The sequence below is a fragment of the Harpegnathos saltator genome, unplaced genomic scaffold (assembly GCF_003227715.2).
Source record: "Harpegnathos saltator strain DR-91 unplaced genomic scaffold, Hsal_v8.6 scaffold37, whole genome shotgun sequence".
In the NCBI taxonomy this organism is placed as follows: domain Eukaryota; kingdom Metazoa; phylum Arthropoda; class Insecta; order Hymenoptera; family Formicidae; genus Harpegnathos; species Harpegnathos saltator.
The window spans coordinates 414,331-436,140 of NW_020230172.1; the positions used below are offsets into that span (position 1 = coordinate 414,331).

A 21,810-nucleotide genomic window follows, 5' to 3' on the forward strand; every position below is an offset into this window, starting at 1 on the left:
TTTTCCCAAATTTTTTGTGTTTTCTTTGTTAGGTCAGGTACTTCTGGGACTACCCTCGTATTACATTATATTACGAGGGCCACACGAAATGAAGTAGGTCTACCGGTTTGTATAAAGGAAAGGTTTGTAAAGGAAAGAAGTGGTATTCGTCTGTTTGGACGCGAGTGAGTTGCCGAAACGCTGTCGGCGAAAATTCAAAGTATCGGAAGATCCGAGTGGATCGAGACTATCGAGATGGTTGGGCGCGTTGTCGCCGCAAGAAGCGCGAGAACTTGGCGTCGAGCAATTGCGGGGCGCGATAGCGACGTCCAATCGACGCGAGCGGAATGAACACGAAGGGGCACCACCGATGGACAATAAGCGAGCTAGCGCGATACACACGATAAATCAGAATTAGACGCCGCCGGTAATCAAATATTCGACGACAATGGAGAGACCGGAGGAGAAGCGGGCGCGCGGCCGCCGCGGGGCTCGCAAACAAAATTAGTCTCGCGGGCGTCGCAGCAGTCGGCTCCGCCGACGCGCTGATTAAACTTAATTTATGTAATTACTGTTGCCAAGAAGTGCCATTGTGCCCGGTCGAACTTTCGCCGCGATGTGTAATATACGCCGTGTAGAACGCCGCGCACTTCGCCGTGGCCGATGACGATGTAATGGATTACGTTGTCGCGCCGGTAATGCGACGTTAATATTGAGAACCCGTCGCAACTTTAACCCTCCTGTTTCCGCATCCCTCTTTGAAAGTGCACGTCGCAATTACTCCGCTGTTAATGAAGGTTCGGCGAAGTAATTCAAGCGAGCGCTTGCGCGCGCGCGCGAAAGAGAGAGAGAGAGGGGGGGGGGGAAACCCGCAAGTTCCTTTGTGCGCCCTCTCGGATTATTTTTATCCAATTTATCGGCTAAAGCAGCGTTTAATTAATTAAACCGGCGTATCTCTCTCTCTCTCTCTCTCTCTCTCTCTCTCTCTCTCTCTCTCTCTCTCTATCTCTCTCTCTCTCTCTCTCCTCGCTTCCGGCTGTTCACACGTACATCTCGCTTTGTCAACCGAGTCCGCGCGTTCTCCCGCCGTCCTTCAAGGACGTCTCTCGATCAGACAAGTGTCTTGTTATCGGAGTCAAGGTTTCGCCTCGCGCGCGCGCTACCAGTCGCCGACATGACACGACGTCTCCGCGAGAGCGGCCGAGCGCCGATGTCGATCGATCCTCGCGAATTGCAAAAACACGCTGGCGACCGGGGGGTGGAGGAGGGGAGTAATGGTGTCTCCCGCGTTATCAGCCCGCGAAGCGATACGCGCTTGCCGAACGTCTTGCCGGTTTCTCGCTTATCCGATCGCGAGAGCGAGAACGGCCAAGAACGGCGGGGGATTAATCCGCGCGTTCGCGGCTAATGACAGTTGCCGAGTAGTTTCCGCAGCTTCGCCCGACCACGTAGTCGTCGTCCACACTCGTCGACGAGTGTACCACACACCTGCGCGAGTTCCGCACGTGCGCGCTCACGCGTAAGTGGTCTATGCACACACACACACACACTCACACACCGCACCACATCGGCGGCCCGCTCGGGTCCATCGGTCTACTTGGAAAGTACGACGGCCGCAGATGCAATCGCGTTATCGTTCGCCGTTAACAACTGACCACCGAGCTGAGCTGAGCTGAGCCGAGCTGAGGCGAGCCGAGCTGAGCCGGAAGTCCATGCGCTCAGACATTCCCGCGCAGCTTTGCGGTTTAATCCCGCCGCACCCACGCGCGCCGACGGTGCAAACGAGTCCCGGGGTTGTTCTTCGCCGGGCCGGGGGGGTGCGGTTCTCAAAAAGTAATCGCGATGGTTTTGGATGACGTCATGGCCCCGACGAGGGACTTGCAGTATTTAATATCGCGATGTGTGAAGCACTGTTACATTCGGTGCTTCTCGCGATAAATTTCACGATCAATTATCAATCGCACGTACTTCAATGCCGCGTAATAAAAGTCGCGCTGGGAGCTTCAGCCGCGATGTCCGACTTTCTCGCGCCCGCGTGGGGACTAAAATTCTGCCCCTTTCTTTTCTTCTTTGCTAGCCCTTTCTTTGTCGCGCGCGCTCGGGGAGAAGAACGATGTTCCGCGTGCGGCAAATTTCAACTCGTAATTATTTCCTCCGAGGATACGGGAGGAGGGATACGGGAGGAGGGATACGCGACCGCGCTTCGGGGAGCCGAAATGTATCCCGCCTGACCTGATTTGGCACTCGGAGAAAACCTGGTCGCCTCAACTATATCGCAACTATCGGATGATCGCTGCGGCACAGATTCCCCCCTCCGGCCAGTCGATGCGGGCACGGTCGATCGAGCAGGACATACGTAAGCACATTAGTCCCATTTAACACATTCCAGTGGCTTTGTCTACGGTATCAGGCGTGTTTGCGGTATAAACGTGGAATAATTGGGTTGCCGAGCGTGCCCGAGCGACGAGGAGGGGCCGACGACGACGACGACGAGCAGAGTCAGGGCCCTCGGGAGGAGTAAGACAGGGACGAACGAGGTCGCGTATCAGTTGTCGCGCGTGACTTGATGCACGCAGGTAACTACGTGTGTCGATATGTCATCGCGCCGTTACATCGAGCAGAGCACACGGCGAAGATCGAAACGTCGCGCGCTGTGACGCAAGGCGAACGTCAAACGCGACTACAACTGTCTCACGATATTGCATCGATATTGCGAGCGAGCGAGCGAGGTAATAAAGTTTCCCGAGGCTCTGTGCACGACTGTGTGCGGCGAAACTTGGAAGGTTTCATAATTTACCTGCGCGCGAACACGCGCAACACCTTAGCCCCGTCCGTCCGAATTGTTCTCAAATAAATCAATAAATAGATGGACAGGTCAGAGTGAATGAACGAGCCTTAAACACACGCGAGACAAAGTACACGCGAGTAATTGCCGAAAGCAGCGCGGGCAAATTCGAGTGATTCGACGTATAATAAAGGGACCGTGAACGGGAGTCGCGCAACCCGTAAGACCGGAGAAAGACGAGGAACTCTCATAATGAGTTCGTCGGCGCGGCGCCGTCTTAATCAACGCGCAGCGTGCAGGAGGACGAGAGACGCGTTCTTCTTTGACGCGGACGCCCATAAGGATGCTGATGTACACTCTTGCAAGTCGATCGCACACGCACGCGTCTAGCCAGATGCAACACCGCGGATTTGTTGTGAAGAAGCGAGGCGCGCCCCAGAACGAAGCAGCACGACAAAGCAGCCATGCGACATTGCCCGCTGGCTACAGATGAGACACACGGTATCTCCCCGCCGGGGGATATCGCCTCTCCGCTGCGCGTCTTTGTCTTCCAGAACGGCGCTTTGTCTCGCGTTAACGACCGATCAAAGGCCGCGAAGAGCCTTGTCGCGCGCGCGCGGGAGTTCGGGAATGGCCACGGCTTTGAACTTACAGCTTTGTAACTCGATAATTAGCCCTTGAGTGACGCGCGCTCTCATTTTTGCCCCCCTCTTAACTGACACGCTCAACCTCTGTCGCCGACCTCTGGACAATTTCGCCGTCCAGGGAAAAAGGAGCTCTTTTATCACGGAGAGGGAACTTTAACTCCGGTACATCGATGATCCCCGGAGAAGATATTTCACGAGGGAGAAGAAAACGCCAGACTTTTTCCACCCAGCGCACGCAAATGGCCGGACTCGACGAGACCTTAAAATCGCGCTCGCGCGATATCGCGAGATAAGCTTCGCGCGCTGAGTCCCCGGGAGATCCTGAAATTTTCACCGAATCCGAGATAAGAGCGTCCTTTACCCCCGGGAGAGGACGAGAAAGAGGGAGAGACACGTCGTCAGGCGTATATCGTACGAACCTTGCAATTCCGTATAACGTCGCGCACCTTCGAAAGCCAATTTACGACACGACGACTCCTCAGGAGGAGGAGGAGGAGGAGGAGGAGGAGGAGGAGGACATGTGTATGTGTGTGTCTATGTGTGTGCATCGCTCGCGTTCGGAGCCGCGCGTATTATACGATATATCGGTTGCTGCGGAGAGCATCTCGGAGCGCGCGCACGCGCGCGAGAGAGAGAGAGAGAGAGAGAGAGAGAACGAGCGCGAGGCACATCACGCCTCTAAGCACCGCGTCGAGAAGCGTATATTCTCGGATGCGAACGTCTCTTCCGCCGGATCCAGCGCGTTGTTCCCGCGGCCGAACGTACATAGATCCCGCGGTAATGGACGTGGGGGGCCCGGGGGGCGTTTATGCAGCGGCGCGTATTTCGCATTCAGTCGACAGACGCAGCCACAGAGCGCGCCTCGCCGACGCAAGATTTCAGGCCCGGCTCAGGGAGAGATGCGTCGGGTGTAATGGATGTATAATATGCCGCCGTGCGTTACATTCCCCGTGCAGAATATAGCCGCTTTCGAGGAACGTGGAAATCTGCTTTACGTCTTTAATAAACAGGGCAAGCTGCCGCGCGGTGCGGGTGGCGGGGGCAGGCCGATGTGCAGACGCACGCACGAGAGATGGGAATAATTTCGCGATCGGTACGTTACGCAGCGCGGATTCGTTTCGTTCGTTCGCCCCGAGCCGAAGTATCATGCTACATACGTAAGGCTGTGCGCGCGTACACGAAATGAAATCCTGCGCTATCCCGCAGGATATCCCGGCGCACATTTACGCGTCGTGCGGAAGAATAACAGCGGCCGACGTGAAAACTCGACGAGGAAACTCGGAATCGAATGGTCGGGTCTGATGGTCTCTCCGCGTGCGCCGCTGCTGATTTCTCTCGTGAAATTCGCCAGACGACACACACACACACACACACACACACACACACACCGTGTTTGATACTTTCGACGATGAAATCCACGTGGCGGAATCGCGCTTATGCGCGGTTATGAGAATTCGTCCGGCTCAAAGGGTTAAATATCTCCTCGTTTACGACGCTTGGAAACGAATCCACGTGTCAGTGTGGCGCCGCCGCGAGGGAAGGCGAGGAAAAGACCGGACGTAACGCGACAGATTGGAAAGAGACATCTCTGCGGCGTCTAAAGTGCACTTAAGTCGCCTCCTACGAGCGGAATCTCGCACAGGTGTGGGGACCGATCGCCAATGACTTTCTCTCGCTCCGCGGTAACGATCGTTTCGGGATTAACTTCGTCGTCGGATCAAAGGTCCACGGCCGGTAGACCGTGGCGTGCTGAAGGGAATCTCGATAGTTGAACTTAGCCGTTGGAAATTAGCGCGCGATTGTCACCAACTCGAGCGATTTACTAAGTCTGACTTATTAACTCAGATCGAGAGCTCTTGGAAAGCTCGTGGAAATTTTACGAGGACAGAATGGCGAGCTAAATATCTACTGGCCATTTAAAATGTAATAATTTCTTATAATGCGTATAATGAAACCCTTTACACTTTGTCGCAGTGTATGCAAACTGTAAGAAAAAAACCAGCCAGCGTAAACGCCAGCTGGAAACGCAGCCTGTCTCTTATGATTTATTCGATTCCGCAAGATATCTCTCTCTCTCTCTCTCTCTCTCTCTGTCTCTCTTTCTCTCTCACTCCTCATAATTCTACGTGGCGCTAAAGTTCGCGCGACGCGTCGTCATGCGACGCGCGTAAACGGACGAAACGGAAAGGTTTAAGCGGTTAATGGCGAACGACATAAAGTACAGTGCGAGAAAGCAGCGGCAGTTCGAGACGTTATCGAGGAGAATTCGAAAAGACGCTCGCTATTCTCGATCCCGGAGCATGAGAAGGAATCGATGCCGGCAGTCGCCCGAAGACGTAGAGAAACGGGCATTTCATGCGAGAACGCGAAGCAGCATCTCCGACCCAGGGCACGTGTCTGAAAAGTCTCGGACACGGCGCGCCGAAGCCGTGAGGGATCCCGAGAAACTCGAGCGTAAGAAATTGAATAGCAACCCAAGTGTATGTACCGCCCCGGCCTGCGATAGCTAGAGATTGCTACCTTTTCAACGCGGGATTACCGGGACAACAGGGCCGAGAGATTATGGTGTATCGGGACTTTTTCGTCCGAGAAGCAAGCGAGCGTGGAAAATACGTCCGAACGATCATTAAACCGATAATTAAACCGCGACACACGTCGGACGAGGGGAAGGGGGACATAAAAGTGACGTCGAACGGAACGTCGAGCATGACTATTAAGGCTATCAATCTTTTTACGTCGCACGCACGCATGCGATGATAATAAGCAAAATAAATCGCAGACGAATAACGCAAAGTCGAAGCGACAACGATACGCGCGAGATTATACGAGGGCCGCCGCGGGCGGAGGAAAAAACGAGCGAGAGAGCCGAAGGCGAATGAAAATAGAAAGGAGAAAGGAGAAGCGGGATAAATCAAGATGCAATAGTAATCGCGGTAGTTCGAGTCAACGACCCGGAGCAACGGTGATTTCGACCTGAAGCAACTCCCCGATCTCGATCAGGGCCACCTACTCGATCTCGCCGCCGTTCCTCTCCCTCCGCTCCTAACCCTTTCAGGTTCTTAATCGTCCCAGACTGATTCGTATCCGAGGGTCGTTCGTCCGTGCAGATGCTCCGCGTTCTATTGCTGCCGGTATCTCGCTTGCTTGTTTCCTCCTTCTCCCCCACCCACCTCCTCTCGGCTTCCTCCCGGGAGACACAGACCCGAATCCCTTTTCTCGCATTTCGTTTCATTGCGATCGCTGGCTATAAGCTCGAAAGATGGATCTGAGGGACTCTGTAATATCGCAGGGGTCACGTCCGGGCATCTCCCTTCTATTGTCTCACTGCTGTTTACACTCTGCGCGAACGAGTGTAACGGATATGTCGCGCGGGGCAGATTGGAATCTCGCGAGCGACGCGCTCGTCCTATCGGCGAATCCTATCGGGACGCGGAGTCCCCGTCGAGGACGGAAGTCGCAAACGGAATTGATCGCCATCGGCTGATAGCGAGATTAACCCGCGCCGATGATGGAAGATCTTGCCGGGGCTCGTGATTTCGCCAAGTTAAACTCTCTCATCAAACCGCCGGCGCCGGCCGCACTGGTTGCACGCAGCGGCCGCCGGAGCGTGCCAGAAATAATTTCCAGACTCTCTCTCTCTCTGTCTCTCTCTCTCTCTCTCTGTCTCTCTCTCTCTCTCTCTCTCTCTCTGTCTCTGTCTCTGTCTCTCTGTCTCTCGTCCGGCTCGGTTAGTATAATAATTAGTCACGAGCGCCTTTTATTCGGCGCTCGGACGCTCGAGTGAATCGACGGGAATGGATGGGCGAGAGTCGTGCGCGGGATAATCAATAGGAACGAGCGAGCGAGTCGTAGCCCGACAACAGAAGCGCAGCTGACGAGCCGAGAATGGATAGTAATAACGGGATAAGATAGTTTCAATTTACTTCACACGCCACGCTCGACTTTCGCGATGATTTACGTTACTGCCACATTTCGAGATATTATCGCTGCCGCTACGCCCCTTTACGGAGAGGAATTATTGCATCCGCGCGGCTCGCACCTACGCGGACGACGTTTCTCGCGCATGCATAGTCGCGGGGATCCGGAAATCTCGCGGCCGCGCGCGCGCGCGAAATGTGTTATCATACGGTTTGCCACGTTGTTTATAACGGGGGAGTACTTTCCGGGGATGGGGAGAATGTTACGATCGCGAGTAAATTCGCCGCAATTTTTCCGTACACCGTGATATATCGTCCGTGCTTCCCCGAGAGCGTTTCCGCCCTTCGTGTCTTTTACGCGCGCGCGGCGGTACAAATTTGCATATTTCGGTAAAGTATATTCCGCGTATTTGAGAAAGCACACTCATGGCGCGAGTATGTGTAACGCACGAGCGCAAGATAAGTCGATGAGTAAAAGCAGCGAAACGTTTCGAATTCAAACCACCCTGTATGCTCGCTTTAATGGAGTTTAATGAAACCACACACGCGGGGCTATCGTCGTGTTTCGCGAGCGATCGTGAAAGGGATTCGACGAGATCGTCGAAGTTTAAAAGAGAGAATAAATATAAGCTCGAGCGGGTCGGAAGATCGGAAGAAGGAGCGGACGAGAGAGTATCGAGCAAAGCGAGGAGCTCGCTGATAATTAAAGTCAAGATCCGGAACTTCCGGGATACGTTCTCTTTCCGCGGCCGCGCTCTCGTCAGGCGGATAATAACATGTCGCGGCTCATGGGAGTCCCCGTTGGGACGTCTCTCGCCGGAGTAATTCGAGCGCGACGTGCGGCTCCGTTTAATTCAACAGTCCCGCGCGCTCTCTCTCTCGCGCGTTGAATAAAACTGTGCTTGGCACGTGATCGGCCGTGATGGCGGTGATCGCGGAAAATTTGCCGCGTCGGAATCGTCGTCGTGCATCGGCGGAGAGCGCGCAGGGCGCAGCTGTCGCGCATCCGCGAGCGCGGCCAAAGTAGGTGAGAAGAACGGGAGCGAAACGGGAGTAAAGCGGCGCGAGCACGTGGCTTGTCCTGCCGCGGCACGCTCCGGACGCGTGCTACGAGTGTGTATTCATAGCCGAGGCATCTCCTCTTCGTCACGCTGTCGCCGCCGCCGCCGCCGCCGCCGCCGCCGTCGCCGCCGCGTCAGCGAGTCGAGATCCGCGTGCACGTAGAAATAGACGGCTTCGGTGCTATTCACCCGAGCGCTGCGCGCTTGAAATAGGCAACAGTCTCTCTCTCTCTCTCTCTCTCTCTCTCTCTCTCTCTCTCTCTCTCTCTCTCTCTCTCTCTCTCTCTCTCTCTCGCTCTCTCATCGAGTGCCGAGATCGCAAACAGGCAAACTCGCGCTCTCGATGAGAGACGTCTCCGCTCCGGAGCCGTGTGCTTATTCCGCGACCTCTCGCGGAGAGAACACGCGAGGGGGGGCTCTCTCGCGGAGGCTGTCGCGTTATTACGTCGAGCGCGATCGCGCTGGTGCGGTGTAAAATGTGTACTCGCGGAAGAATCGCCGAGGAATAATTCGTCGGCCTGCATTATCAAATGGAACAGAAGCAACGTATAACGGGGAAGAGCGCGAGGAGCGAAGGGGCGGGGGGAACTTTCCGCAGAGAATCTGATAAAATGAACACAAACCGTCGCACACGCTCAGCTCGCAATTTTCCTCAGCCGGCACTTTTAATCAAGAAACGCAGGAGGGAAAGAGAAGAAGCGAAGCCCCCGAAATAGAATCTCGGTTACCGCCGCGCGTCCTCCCCGGGGTGAATGCGTGTCCCTGTAAATGCCGCGAACATGATCCCCGTGGAATTACATTTCGCGCGCGCTCGCCGCCTCTCTTTCTCCGCCGCGGGAATGTTTCCGTCATTTGATTCTCTCTCTCTCTCTCTCTCTCTCTCTCTCTCTCTCTCTCTCTCTCTCTCCCTCCCTCCCTCTCTCTTTCTCTCTCTCTAGAGTCCGTATGACACACGTCGCATACCGGCAGAGCTCCGAAGAGATCCGCGCGATGTCCTCGAAAAGCGACGTGTCAACGACAGAACCCCGATTCTTGACGACCCGCAAAAAGGCACGTTTGTCAAATTCGTCCAAAGGCACTACTAAACCGAAAGGGTCTACTTGAAATGAACCGCGACTCGGTGCGCATTAATTACGAGAGCTCGATTTTCCGCCGTCTTAAGGCCGGACGAAACTGAGAGCATTTTTGCGAAAATGTTTGCTATTCAATACGATTCGCGTTATGACGCAGAAATAAAATCGCCCGCGAATTTCAGCCGGCAATGTAAGCGTAAAGGGGGCAGCGCGAGTAAACGAGAAGAACGAAGAATAATTTCTTTGTGTTGTGCTGCGCGCTGCGGGTGAAACTGTCTTACATTTCGTCCGAGCCGGGATTATGACAGCGGTATTTCGCGGCATCTCCGCAATTAATCGTGCAGGTTAAACATGCCGCGAATAACACGGTTGTTTCTCTCGGTATATTTTTCATCGGACAAAAGGACGCCCGAGGGAGAAACGAGCGGGGAAAGTGTGTGTCTAAAAGAGATCGTTTGAAAAGGGTCCGACCTGCGACTGACCTAAGTAATTGCACGCGTTTTCGACGGTCCTCATCTTTCTTTCGTTCGAGCAAAGAAAAGGAGAACAGGAGAGAAGAGAGAGAGAGAGAGAGAGAGAGAGAGAGAGAGAGAGAGAGAAAGCAACCATCGTGATTTTTGTCCTCCTTCGGAGAAAAAATCTCTGCTACTTATCCGAGGACTTTGTCGCGCGCTCACCGTTAGATATTTCGTCCGATAGTTTAATTAAGCGAAACTACGGAGAGAAAAAAGCGAATTATAAAGTTTGCAAATACGTGCGCGCTGATATTGAAACATTAAGGACAATTTGCGAGGCTCCGTTGCTTCTTGCCACTTTTTAAATAAAGCGCAGAAATGTCCGGCTGCTTGAAATATAAAACGTAAATTCCAGGAGGACAGAAGAAAGGACAGGTTAGCGAAGCGTGAGAGTTAAAATATCCTGCGTCCGACATCGTTAACTTTTTAAAAAGGCGCCGCTGATACCTTCGCGCGCTAAGATATCTAAAGTGAGTTTCCGGTCGTTTCTTTTTCTGAATTAAACTCCGCGAGAGCCTCACGCGTGCAGTTTCCGCGAAACTGCGACTTCTTGACGAAGTGATTACGGCCGGTCGTAAGCCCGGAATTTCCCCTCTAAAGAGAAACGTCCAAATGTCTATGTTGCGAGTACTTTAGGTTTATTTCCCGACGTGACTGAAATCGCGCTGTTACTCTCGCGCATCGATCGTCCGAATATAGAATCTACGTCTTCTCGAGTTTTCGCGCCGCCTCGCAATTCGCGTCGTGCTGAAATTTTTTGGTTTTCTACATTAAACTTCCCAATTTCGTCGAATCTGAATGTGTAACAACATTTACGGAGACCACTCTCCTTTAATTTGATGTCAGAAATTACTCGTTTTCACCATATTGAAACCAGAGAAAGCATTTGTTCCATCAAGAATACGCTCTGCAGCAGTTGAACGAGTGCACACAATTAAAGCATTCGCGCAATAAAGATAAAAAGTATAACAACAAGTAGACATGATCGAATGTCCAATAATTTTTTAGCGTAAATCCTGTTTAAATTTCAACGAAATGGCAGTAACTGTTTTTTTAGTGACAATAGCCTGTAGAGCGCATAGCGTTGCACTCGGAGGTCCTCCATTGTTGCTTCAAATTCGATGGAAACTGGAGGATTAATGTAAAACTAAAATTTCAACTCGGTCGAGGATTCAATTTTCGTTCGCACCAGACAGGCACTGAACAAACGCATCGTGTCTATGAGATTTTCACCGCGCGTTATATTTACTCGTCTATCCGCGTGTGCGGACCGCGTGACTAACAATTCGTTGAATTTCGAAAAACATGGGGAGAACCGCGTTGGACCCGGAAAAAAAATATTAAAAAATGGAGCGGGTGGAAATTCGACGAAATATTTCGCCGCGGCATCCAACCCATCGTGAATAAACAGTCGAAGAGACAAACGCCCCTGTGACTTCCTCAAATACCCGGACTCCTCTCTCTCTCTCTCTCTCTCTCTCTCTCTCTCTCTCTCTCGTGTGGAATTACTCCGGCCGGGCCCGCGCGCGTTCGTAAGCGCAAATATTTACAGGCGAGACTCCGTCTCAGTATTTTCAACAAACAAACACCTCTAACACAAATCTTCGAACAGTCCGAGGAGGACGAGTCGGGGAATGAGTACAATTTGTCCCTGGGAAGCGCGTCCGTTGTAAAGGCTTTGCGCGCGCCGCATCGGAGCGCGTTTCGTATATCCCGGGTGTCTCGCGGAAACAACGGCTGCGGCCATATAGATCCGTGATTATCGCGACGAGAGGGTGGAGAAAGCTATCGTCGGGGGATAACGATAAATCCGGAAAAGAGAGAAAGGAAGAAAGAGCGGAACGCCACTTGAGCCTCTCGATAATGGCGTGTCGCGAGCACGCGAACAGCGATTTTCTCGGTCGGCTTGCCTCGCGCGCGCTTCTTCCCTTCGGATTAAGGTAGGGCAGGCAGGCAGGCTGCGATGCAGGATAGGAAAGCTAGGATAGAGAGGGGTTGGTGGGGTGCAGATACGTCTCCTTGATGGTGGCGCGCCATTACGGTCAGTCGCAGCTATTACTTCGCTCCTTACTCTCGATCCTGCGAATGCTCGCATTCTTGCGCGAAAGTGCTCGCGCGACGTGTTTGAGTAATCGCAAAAGGTTTACCGACACCTTTCACGCGATGCGGTGCCGCGCGCTAATCGAGTTTACGGTGGCGCGTGGATATTACGTACCGTACGGTACGTTCGCGGGTCTCTTTTCCGCGATAAGTGACTATTACCGAGCTAAATATTAGCGAGAATGCGCTACGTGCTACGTAACCTGATCCATCGAGCATAGGCAAACGCTCGGTCACGTGTTGCCGGCTTTAATTAAAGGCGACGGGCTGGCGCTCGCGGGTTAAACAATTATTCCTCGCAGGATGCGAGATAGGGCCGATCTGTTACAAGAACTACTTGCATTTAGCAAACGGACGTACGTGCCGGCGATATACGCCAGGGGATGAAAGAAATACGCCCCGGCGCGTGACTCACCTGCTGAAAAATTTCCCCGCGGTCCCTCTCAGCGGAGAATTCCCCGGAATGCACGGTACGCGCGGTTTCAAACTCAGGCGGCAAACACACTTACTTACCTGAAAAATAAAAGAGAGGACCTTTATTTTCACAAACGCTGCGCCGACGCAACGCGCGCGGCTCGGGAAACAACAATACTACACAACAATAACGCGGCACAATTGTTTCGCGGGCGCAGTGAATTCCTACACGTACGAGTATTGCGATCGCGATGCTAGTAAAAAGTCGCGGAAGCCATGCATTCGGGTGACTATGTCGTTCGCCGCGAATAACAGCCGATGCGTTTGCTACGCACAAGCCCGCCCCGCTCCCCGCCGTCAACATTCCCAGACGCCCCGTCGCTCGGATTACAGCGACAAAGCGCGTACAGTTCGAGCAGGATTTCCTCATGGCCATCCTCGCCACGCGGATCATTTCGCTCGTCGCGTCATTTCCGACTCGTTCGTGATGTAATTTCCTGCGCCGGTCGGAACACCAACTGCCGGTAACTTTCTGAGTCGCGCGACGAGCGCTCTTCGGAACGAAATAAAAGAGATTCCCCCCAAATTGCGTGGAACTTTGTGTAAACGCACGGAAAACTGTGCATTGCCTGTTATTAAAGATATCGCATTTCTCTCGTTGAATATCGAGATAAATGTCGAAAGAAATTATATCATTACTCGGCGATATCTATCAGAAGAGAGAGAGAGAGAGAGAGAGAGAGAGAGAGAGAGAGAGAGAGAGAGAGAGAGAAAAGCAGGAAGAGAAATAGGGAGTGACGGAGGAGACGGGGGGAGAGACGGGGAGAGCGGAGAGAGGAGAAGAAGAAAAGAGACACGCGTAACGACAGCCTTTTCTAAAATTAAGAATGCAATTCTTGATAATTGTTAGCGTACGCGATGATAGCCGGCCTTGCCTTATCGTCTCTTTTATCGCCTAAAGGACGACTATACCAGGTGTGTCGGTAATTCCTTTCCGGTTTTTTCGCTAAAGAAAACGCGTTATTTACAATGGATAGTTAAAATATATTTATTCAAAGTATTGGCCATTTGATTCTATACATTTTGCCCATCTCTCAGGCAATTTATGGATGCCATTCCAAAAGAACTGTTTCTCCTTTGAGCTAAACCATTCATCGAGCCATTTTTTAACTTCTTCGAAATCGGCGAAGTACTGCTCTGCAAGCGCGTGCCCCATCGATGCGAAAACGTGGTAGTCGGATGAAGCCAGGTCTGGAGAGTACGGCGGGTGCGATAAAACTTCCCATCCAAGTGATTTCAACACTTCTTTGACTGGTTTTGCTGTATGAGACGGCGCGTTGTCATGCTGCAAAATCACCTTATCATGTCTTTGAGCGTATTGTGGACGTTTTTCGATCAATGCACAGTTCAAATTGATCATTTGTTGTTGGTAGCGATCAGTATTAACTGTTTCTCCAGGTTTCGACAGTTCACAATATACGACACCAACCTGGTCCCACCAGACACAGAGCATGGTCTTGCGACCAAAGCGATTTGGCCTTGCAGTCGATGGGCCGCCTTCGCCAGGTGATAACCATGATTTTTTCGCTTGGGATTTTCGAAATAAATCCATTTTTCATCACCCGTTACTATTCGATGCAGAAATGACTTCCTTTCATACCTTTGCAGCAGCATTTCACTGACGATTTTTCGATTTTCCAATTGCCTGTCATTAAATTCATGTGGCAGCCATCTTCCCATCTTTTGGATCTTTCCCATCGCTTGTAATCATTCACAAATTGCTACTCGGCTCACATTCAACTTTTCTGCCAATTGTTTTTGAGTTTGTGTTTCTGTGGGTCTTCATCCAATAACTCCTGCAATTCCGCATCTTCAAACGTTTTCGGCCTACCAGGACGTTTTTTGTCTTGAACGTTGAAATCACCACATTTGAATTGTCGAAACCACGTTTCACATGTTCACATGGTTGAAGCATGCTCACCGTAAGTCTCTACCAGCAAACGATGACTTTCAGCGGCTTTTTTCTTTTGATTTGACAAGAAAAGTAATGCGTGCCGCAAATGCACGTTTTCAGGCACAAAACTCGACATTTTCAAAAAATTATTAATCTATAACGCTGTTATTTTGGCGGAACGTAACTTGTGTAGTTTTGAGGTTGATGTCAGCAGAATAAAATGACATATGTATCAAATCATAACATTGCATACTTATGGCTAGTGACATCTGTTACAAAAACCGGAAAGTAATTATCGACATACCTGGTAAATATCGTTACAGCGGTAAATGCATTATCTAAAGCAGCCGCTGATAATTTTTCGCAGACTTTGCGGGACTGTTTGACCTGCGCGCAACATGCACAAAACATAGACAAGGACGCGAGCGCGAGCAAATAATTATTAGCCGTGGCCCGACACGTCGACCCGCGACCGATTCCAATGCAAATACGGCAACCGGTTATCGACGAGAAATACCGGCACGCTACTTGTTATTCGACCGCGATATATGCCATTTACATTATGACACCACTTAGCGGATGCCCGCCGTTGGTCCTCCATTCAATATTAACGGTTTGAAACGATAATCGAGCGGTAAGGTGGTTTGCGCTAATCGCCCCGAGCGATAATTGGCAAGTATAACGCGATAAGCGCGCGCGCGCGCGCGCGCGCGCTCCGTACCGCCGTTTTATCATGCGTGCCCTTAATTCGTTTATTAGCTTTATCAATTGATCGCACGGACTGATGACTCCCTGCTGGGGGATATGGAGTTAGTATAAATGTGCAAAGCGGCAGCGAAGAGCCGAGAGTGGCATCGAGCGCGTCTGTCTGTCCGTCCTAGCCGCCGTTGCGTTCAGGTGGTGATTCGATCAATCGCCGTGATAGTTCGAGCGCATTTTCGACCGTCGACCCCGAAATCGTATTTAAACTCATTTAACAGAAGTCCATTAAGGAACTTTCGATTCCCGACTCTGCTGCGTTAAAGCTCAACTACCGACCGACCGAAGAGAGAAGAAAGGTAGAGAGAGAGAGAGAAAGAGAGAGAGAGAGAGTGCCGGGAGCACTTATCTCAAGACGAACAAAATGCTTTAAGCACTTTCTTTTTGCCGTAAATAGAGGCAAGAAAAACACTTGAGCGGTTTATTTAGGGCAAGTCGGGATATACACACAGAGCGCAATCAACATGATAGGGTTTTGAGGAAGATTAGTAATTTGCTATTCTGATTTAATTCCGGAGCAAGTTTCGCGTTTCCTGCGCCTCGTCGCAGGATGTAAGTTCGTGATAGGATAGGAATTAAATGTTTATCCTTCCTCGCTGTTTCAATTTCGATAAATCCCCGATATATTTCTCTCTCGCTCTCGCGCAGTGTCTCACTTCTGATACGACGGGGGGGGGGGGGGGGGGGAGAGACGCGCGATATCGTGATGATTGCAACGGTAAAATAGCACATTAAGCCCTATTGAATCTCACGCAGGCACCGCGATCGAATCCGTTAAATCGGCTTCATATTTCAGGACAAACAAGAAAGTCCGTCATAAGCCGCCGTCCCATAATGTTCCGCGCGCCGGGTTATCGCGGGGATTGCGCAAACCCAATTTCCACGCGAATCCAGCCGCGAAAATTTTATTTTTTTTTCATCAATCAAGCCCCGGTTATATCCGAGAGTATCATATTGATGCCTCTCTCGCTGGAGAGGTCTGGGGCTGGATTGAAAGCGAACGATTGAATCGCGCTATCCCGAAAGCGATTAGATTTTCCCTCCGGTGGAAGTGATGGAGCCGTCCGACACGTGTTACCGAAATCCAAAAACCGGTTATTGTTAAGCCGCGGACACGGTCGATACGGGAGCGCGGCGGCCGTAGCGGACATGAAATTTCGCGTGAGGCCCCGCGGTAGGCTCTCTCTCTCTCTCTCTCTCTCTCTCTCCCCCATGTGTGCGCGAAAGTCCTGTTTTACGATCGGCGAAAGGGCCGTCGTCGCCGCAGCGTAACGCCGTTACGCTTAACTTACGCGCGTTTTCCCCATCGACCGTGCGCCGTCCACTATCGTTACCTGCGATAAGACGACACCGCGAGCGATTGGACGCAGAAAAGTGGAAAACGCAATGTCGCGACAAAGGCAGCGCGACGCCACTCTGACGGCGATACCGTGAAGTGACAATATGTAACAAATAATTAACAAGGAAACTATACACGTGTAAACTTGAGAGTGTAGTAGAATTAATAAAAAAAGAAATATAAAAGAGACCGCGAGCGAGAGCGGCGTGGCGCGGTGACGTCAGAGCGCAAAGCGGTGCCTGTGATGCCGCGAGTCGGCGTCGCGCGGCGGCTTCAAAACGCGAAGCAGCGTTTGTAGCGAGACCGAAAGCTCGCATCTTTTCCCTTTGTTTTCCTTTTGTTCGATACCGACTTTCGGCGCATAGCGCGCTATATAAGCGCATGAGTTTGTCCGAGCGGAGTCAGTCTCAGCCTAGCCGTAGAAGAGAGCGAGTGTAAACCTAACAAATATACTGCTCTACCATTTACAGTCGTGTCATTTTCATATACACTAATCCCACTTCTGACACCACAAGAGAAATAAGATAAGAAGCATGAAAGCACCGACTCAGGTGTGCGTTTCGACAGATAATGAGCCACTTGTGCGAAAAATCTCACGGACACGAGAGAAGCTCTCTCTCTCTCTCTCTCTCTCTCTCTCTCTCTCTCTCTCTCTCTCTCTCTCTCTCTCTCTCTCTCTCTCTCTCTCTCTCTCTCTCTCTCTCTCTCTCTCTCTCTCTCTCTCTCTCTCTCTCTCTCTCTCTTTCTCTCTGAGCAGCGCGCGACTCTCGTTCTTCGCGAGGCTCTTTCCAGCGCAAGTTGCGAGTTCCAACTCTGCCGAGTTTCGCGGGAGAAGATGAAGACCGAGGCGAAAAATCAACTGCGACTTAATTGAAGAATTCACAGACGCGGGATTGCCTGGATATTACATCACAGGCTCGATGAATAGTTGAAACGCGAGAGGCAGAGCAGCCGCTCCTCGGCGCGGCGCGGCGCAGCGCGATTGAATCGCGGCTATCAACCTAATTACGCGGTTACTTCGTATCCGAGGCGCTCCATTAATCGAATCGACATCGCCCCGCCGCTGACCTGGCGCCGGGGACATCGACGCGCATCGCGTCCTCCGGACGCGACACGTCGGCGCATCTGCGCGCGACAGTTATCGTCGCGTTATGCTATCTTGGGCCGCCCAAAGATAATGCATTCCCGCGGTGGCGGCGAGGCGTGCATCGGCTCGCCGTATATCACCGCCACACCATGGCGGCGGAGTCGACACGCGGCCGTTGCACTCCCCGGGCAAGGCCGCGACAACGGTCGCGCGCGTCCGGATAATATTTATCGCGCGCGAACGCCAGCGCCTGCCATAACGTTATTTACGAGCCGAGGCGCGAGGGAGGAACGGCTTTTTTCGCTCGGCCTGCGACCTGATCACTTCTCGCCGGCCGCATTTCGGCCTTTCGACCTGAAACATCCTCTCGCGCGCGCAATGGAGAGGAAGAGAGACCGAGCGGTCGTTCTGCCATTTATCAGTCGCGTCCGCGGCGCAAAAAGCACGACGATTCCACTCTCGGGGAATCGTCAATGACGATCCCCGGGTCGATCACGGCGCTGGCTCGCGCCGCGAAAACGGCCAACGTATACTTGGAGAGTATCGATTCATCTCGCTCGTTACGCGCCCGCGTCCTTGACACGGATTTCATGAAGATTTAAATTCGTCTCTGAGAGAAAGGTCTCCTCGGTCCATTTTAACCGACAATGCCGCGGCACATTGTTGACGACGTGAACTGCGAGCCGGCGCGAATTCGCGAAATACCAGCATGGCGCGACACCGACGCGCATCAAACCGCCGCTCCGAAACGACTCCTCCGTTTTACAGCCCGCTCGCTCGTTCGCTCGCTTGCCCGCCCACGCAAGACAATAATTTACAGCGTGCCCTGTACACGTCTCACCCCCCCTCCCTTCCCCCGGTAAACTCGTCAATGATCAACAAGTGAGACGGCCGAACGCGCGCGCGGTCGAACCTGTTGAGCATATATCAAAAAAGAAGAAAAAAAAAAAAAGAAGAATGAAGAAGAAGAAGGAGAAGAAGACGCGGATCGGCGTAAAAAATTAACGAGCCGTCGGGAGGGATACGAAATATCGAGGCGGGGTGCGCGCCTGCCGAGGTATACGAGCGCACGGGGAGGGAATGCGCGCTCATAAGAGAGCCGGCTGCTTCAGGAACGACCCTCGAGGCGGAATTTATGGGACGAGCCGACAACCAGAGACGGGATATTACACCACGCGAAGTGGCGTGTTGGTGCCCTATAAAGGCTCGGGTCCTTCCCTAATGGACCGCACCATTGGTTAACCCCGGAGCTCTTATTCCGCACATACGGCCTTCGCGGGGGGACGCGGTGGGTGGGTGAGCGAGCTGCGCGGGAAATCGTGTTGGATGTTCGCCATCCAACACAACGGGGGAGCACTCGGAAACGAGGCACGACGTCGTTATTCCGTTGCGAGGAAGATCGGGAGGAGGAGGAGGAGGAGGAGGAGGAGGAGGAGAGCGAAGGTGCGTGAGCGCGCGAAATTCCCGCGGGAAATCCTGCAAAACAATGTAAACATACGAGCGAAATTGGCCGGCGTCGTCGTCGCAACGCTAATCGCGACACTCGCTCGAGCATTAAGTCGAATTCACCGCCAGCTGGACGGGGCGATAACGTAACGCGCGACACGCCACACTAAGCCACACGTGAGTGAGTTACGCGTGAGTGAGCGATCGAATGTGTGGGTATGTGCGTAAAATACGCCGTCGGGATTAATGCGGAGTGTTTGAACAAGGGAAGATTCGCCGAGCGCCGAACGAAGCGCGTCTCCGGCGCCGTCGCGATCGCGCCGCTGTGTGTCGTTAACCTGTGACTAGCGACGTCGCGCGTGTACTTTTCTCTCTCTCTCTGTTTATTTCGCTCCCACCGAGCGGCCGAGCGTAATGTTGAAACCTGAGCACTTGTTTAAAGTCCAGATGTGTCTAATCTTCAGATATCGTTCGCATACGAATGATAATATCGCGAATCTTTCCGAATTATCGAACGCGGGACTCACCGATCGTTTCAACTCACCTTGGTGAGTCGAGGATTAATATTCGCACATCGACTTGAGAAAATGCTCTGGACGTAGCGTGAACTGTTCATTCACGGTTCACTCGACGACTCGGCAAAATCGCGCGCGCGATCGCTACGCATGCAAACCGGATAACTCGCGTGTACGGTAATCTCCAGAGCGCGCGGAGCGCAATAGGCGAACACGGGCTGGAAAAGAATAGGAACAGAAAGAATCCACACCCGGAGGCGATTCGATGCGATCCGAGCGTAAACTTCCGGTGAGCTCGAGCGAGCACGATAACAAACATCGAGTGCCGTTTCGAGAGTGCCGAACTGCGAGTGGGAGGTCGCAGGGGAGGTAGCGGCTGCAGATCGGCCGTAGAAGAGAGAGAAGCAGGTAGCAGTCGGCAGACAAAATATACGAGCGTTCGCAGCAGCGTGGAATGTTGTTTTCGTCGCAATTCGCCAGCGCCGTGGCAAATATCGAGATTCCTTCGCTGCCGCCGCGCTGGATAAACAGCCGCGGGCCGAATGCTCGTTTTCACACGTGAGTGTGCGCCTGCTCTTACGCAAGCGGTTATCGCGAGTATAGAGACACTATCATTTGTCATTATCATTGGCCGTAATCGCGAAAAAATACGCTTGCCTGCTGAATTCCGTGGGGGGAGGGGGGGGGCGGGCGGGCGACCGGCGATTGCATAATTGCCCTCGCTACGCTCCTCGACGCAGCGACGTCGCTCGCAGATTTTACGTAATCGTCGAGTACTATGATATGCAAAGGGACTATGCATAAGCCGAGGGAAAATCTCAGTCAATTTCCCGAGAGAGAGAGGGGGGAGGGGAAGGAGAGAGGAGAGATAAGAAAGTGAGATTTCGACCTCCAAAGTACGTCAGGCGGTTGGTTAAGAGCGCGGCGAACGTTAAAAGTCGGCTCTGGAACATTCACTCGAGATTGGCGCGCTGCCAGATGTTGCATCTTGCGCTTATGACGCTGCTACGTCTTGCGACACATCCCGACGACACGCTTCCACGCACATCGCAAGGATACGCTACACGCTCAACTTATATCTCTCGCGCTGTGCGCGATATATCCGACGGACGTTTATAGTTTATAGAGTCGCTGCCGCGACTCTGACGCGAAGAACTATTCTCAACGAGGATTTGATTCTGAGAACGGCATTTACATTCGTTTTTATATTGACTTCTCCAGCTATATTACTCGAGCGGTGCTGAGGAGAAACGCGGATCCTTCATTTCTCGCGATTACAATAAAGTTCGCGAAACTCTGCGAGTGCGCAAATTTCGATAAAACACCTGAACTGCGCTCTGTTTCGAAGTGAATATACCGACGATTTCTCCGCCGATAATGACGTACACGCACGGAGAAAATTTTCATCGAATGATATGCAATATCCGAGCAACTAGGATATATTCCTATATCGAGAAGTTAATTATTTATATATTGCCAGAAATTTATATGTTACCGGAATTAATTCGTCATTTGTTCGGATACCTCTGAAACTTTGCGGTGGGAAAATTTGCACCACGTACGAAGAAAATTGAATTGATTGAATTGGTGTGATAATAAACATATTTAAGTTGAGAGAAAATGTCTTCTCTTCTAACCAGCCAAATTTAGTCCTAAAAACCAGAGATGTTGTGTTCCTTTCAATTAAAAAAGCCGCGCTCGACTTCGTTGATCTTTTTTCCTTTTGCCATTTCTTTCTGCCAATTTAACCAAATTCTTTTCCACAAGTTTACTGTATTACCTTCGAATATTTTGATCACTACGAGTATATTTCAGCCAGACAAGCTAGTATCATACATACTCAGCGCACAAACGTAAGTATTTTTCGGAAAAAGTTCCCTCCGCGTGATGAGGAGAAACGGGACGAGTGCGAAATTAGATCATATCTCTAGCTCGAACTGGAACGAAATTGCACGTATCAGCAGAATCCGCGCAATCGATTCCGCAGTCGGTATTTAGCGCCCCGAATCGTGTATTGATCAGCCGTAAAATCATAATAAAACGTCGCGCACCGGGACGAGGCAGAGGAGGCCAGACATCTTTTTACGACGCCGCACGCCGGCTCGATAGAATCCGCGGCTGCGCGACGCAAAAACGCGACAATAAATAATCGTTCACGGGCGTCGCTCGCGCGAGAATATGCGCGAGACCGTTCCCCGCGAGAAGTTTTACTGGGTTAC

General features: G+C 52.0%; 1 protein-coding gene across 1 annotated transcript in view; it reads right to left on the reverse strand.

Moving 5' to 3' along the window:
* The window catches only part of dnr1 (E3 ubiquitin-protein ligase defense repressor 1), a 178,639-nt gene that overhangs the window by 102,768 nt on the left and 54,061 nt on the right, over positions 1-21,810 (reverse strand). The window lies entirely within an intron of this gene.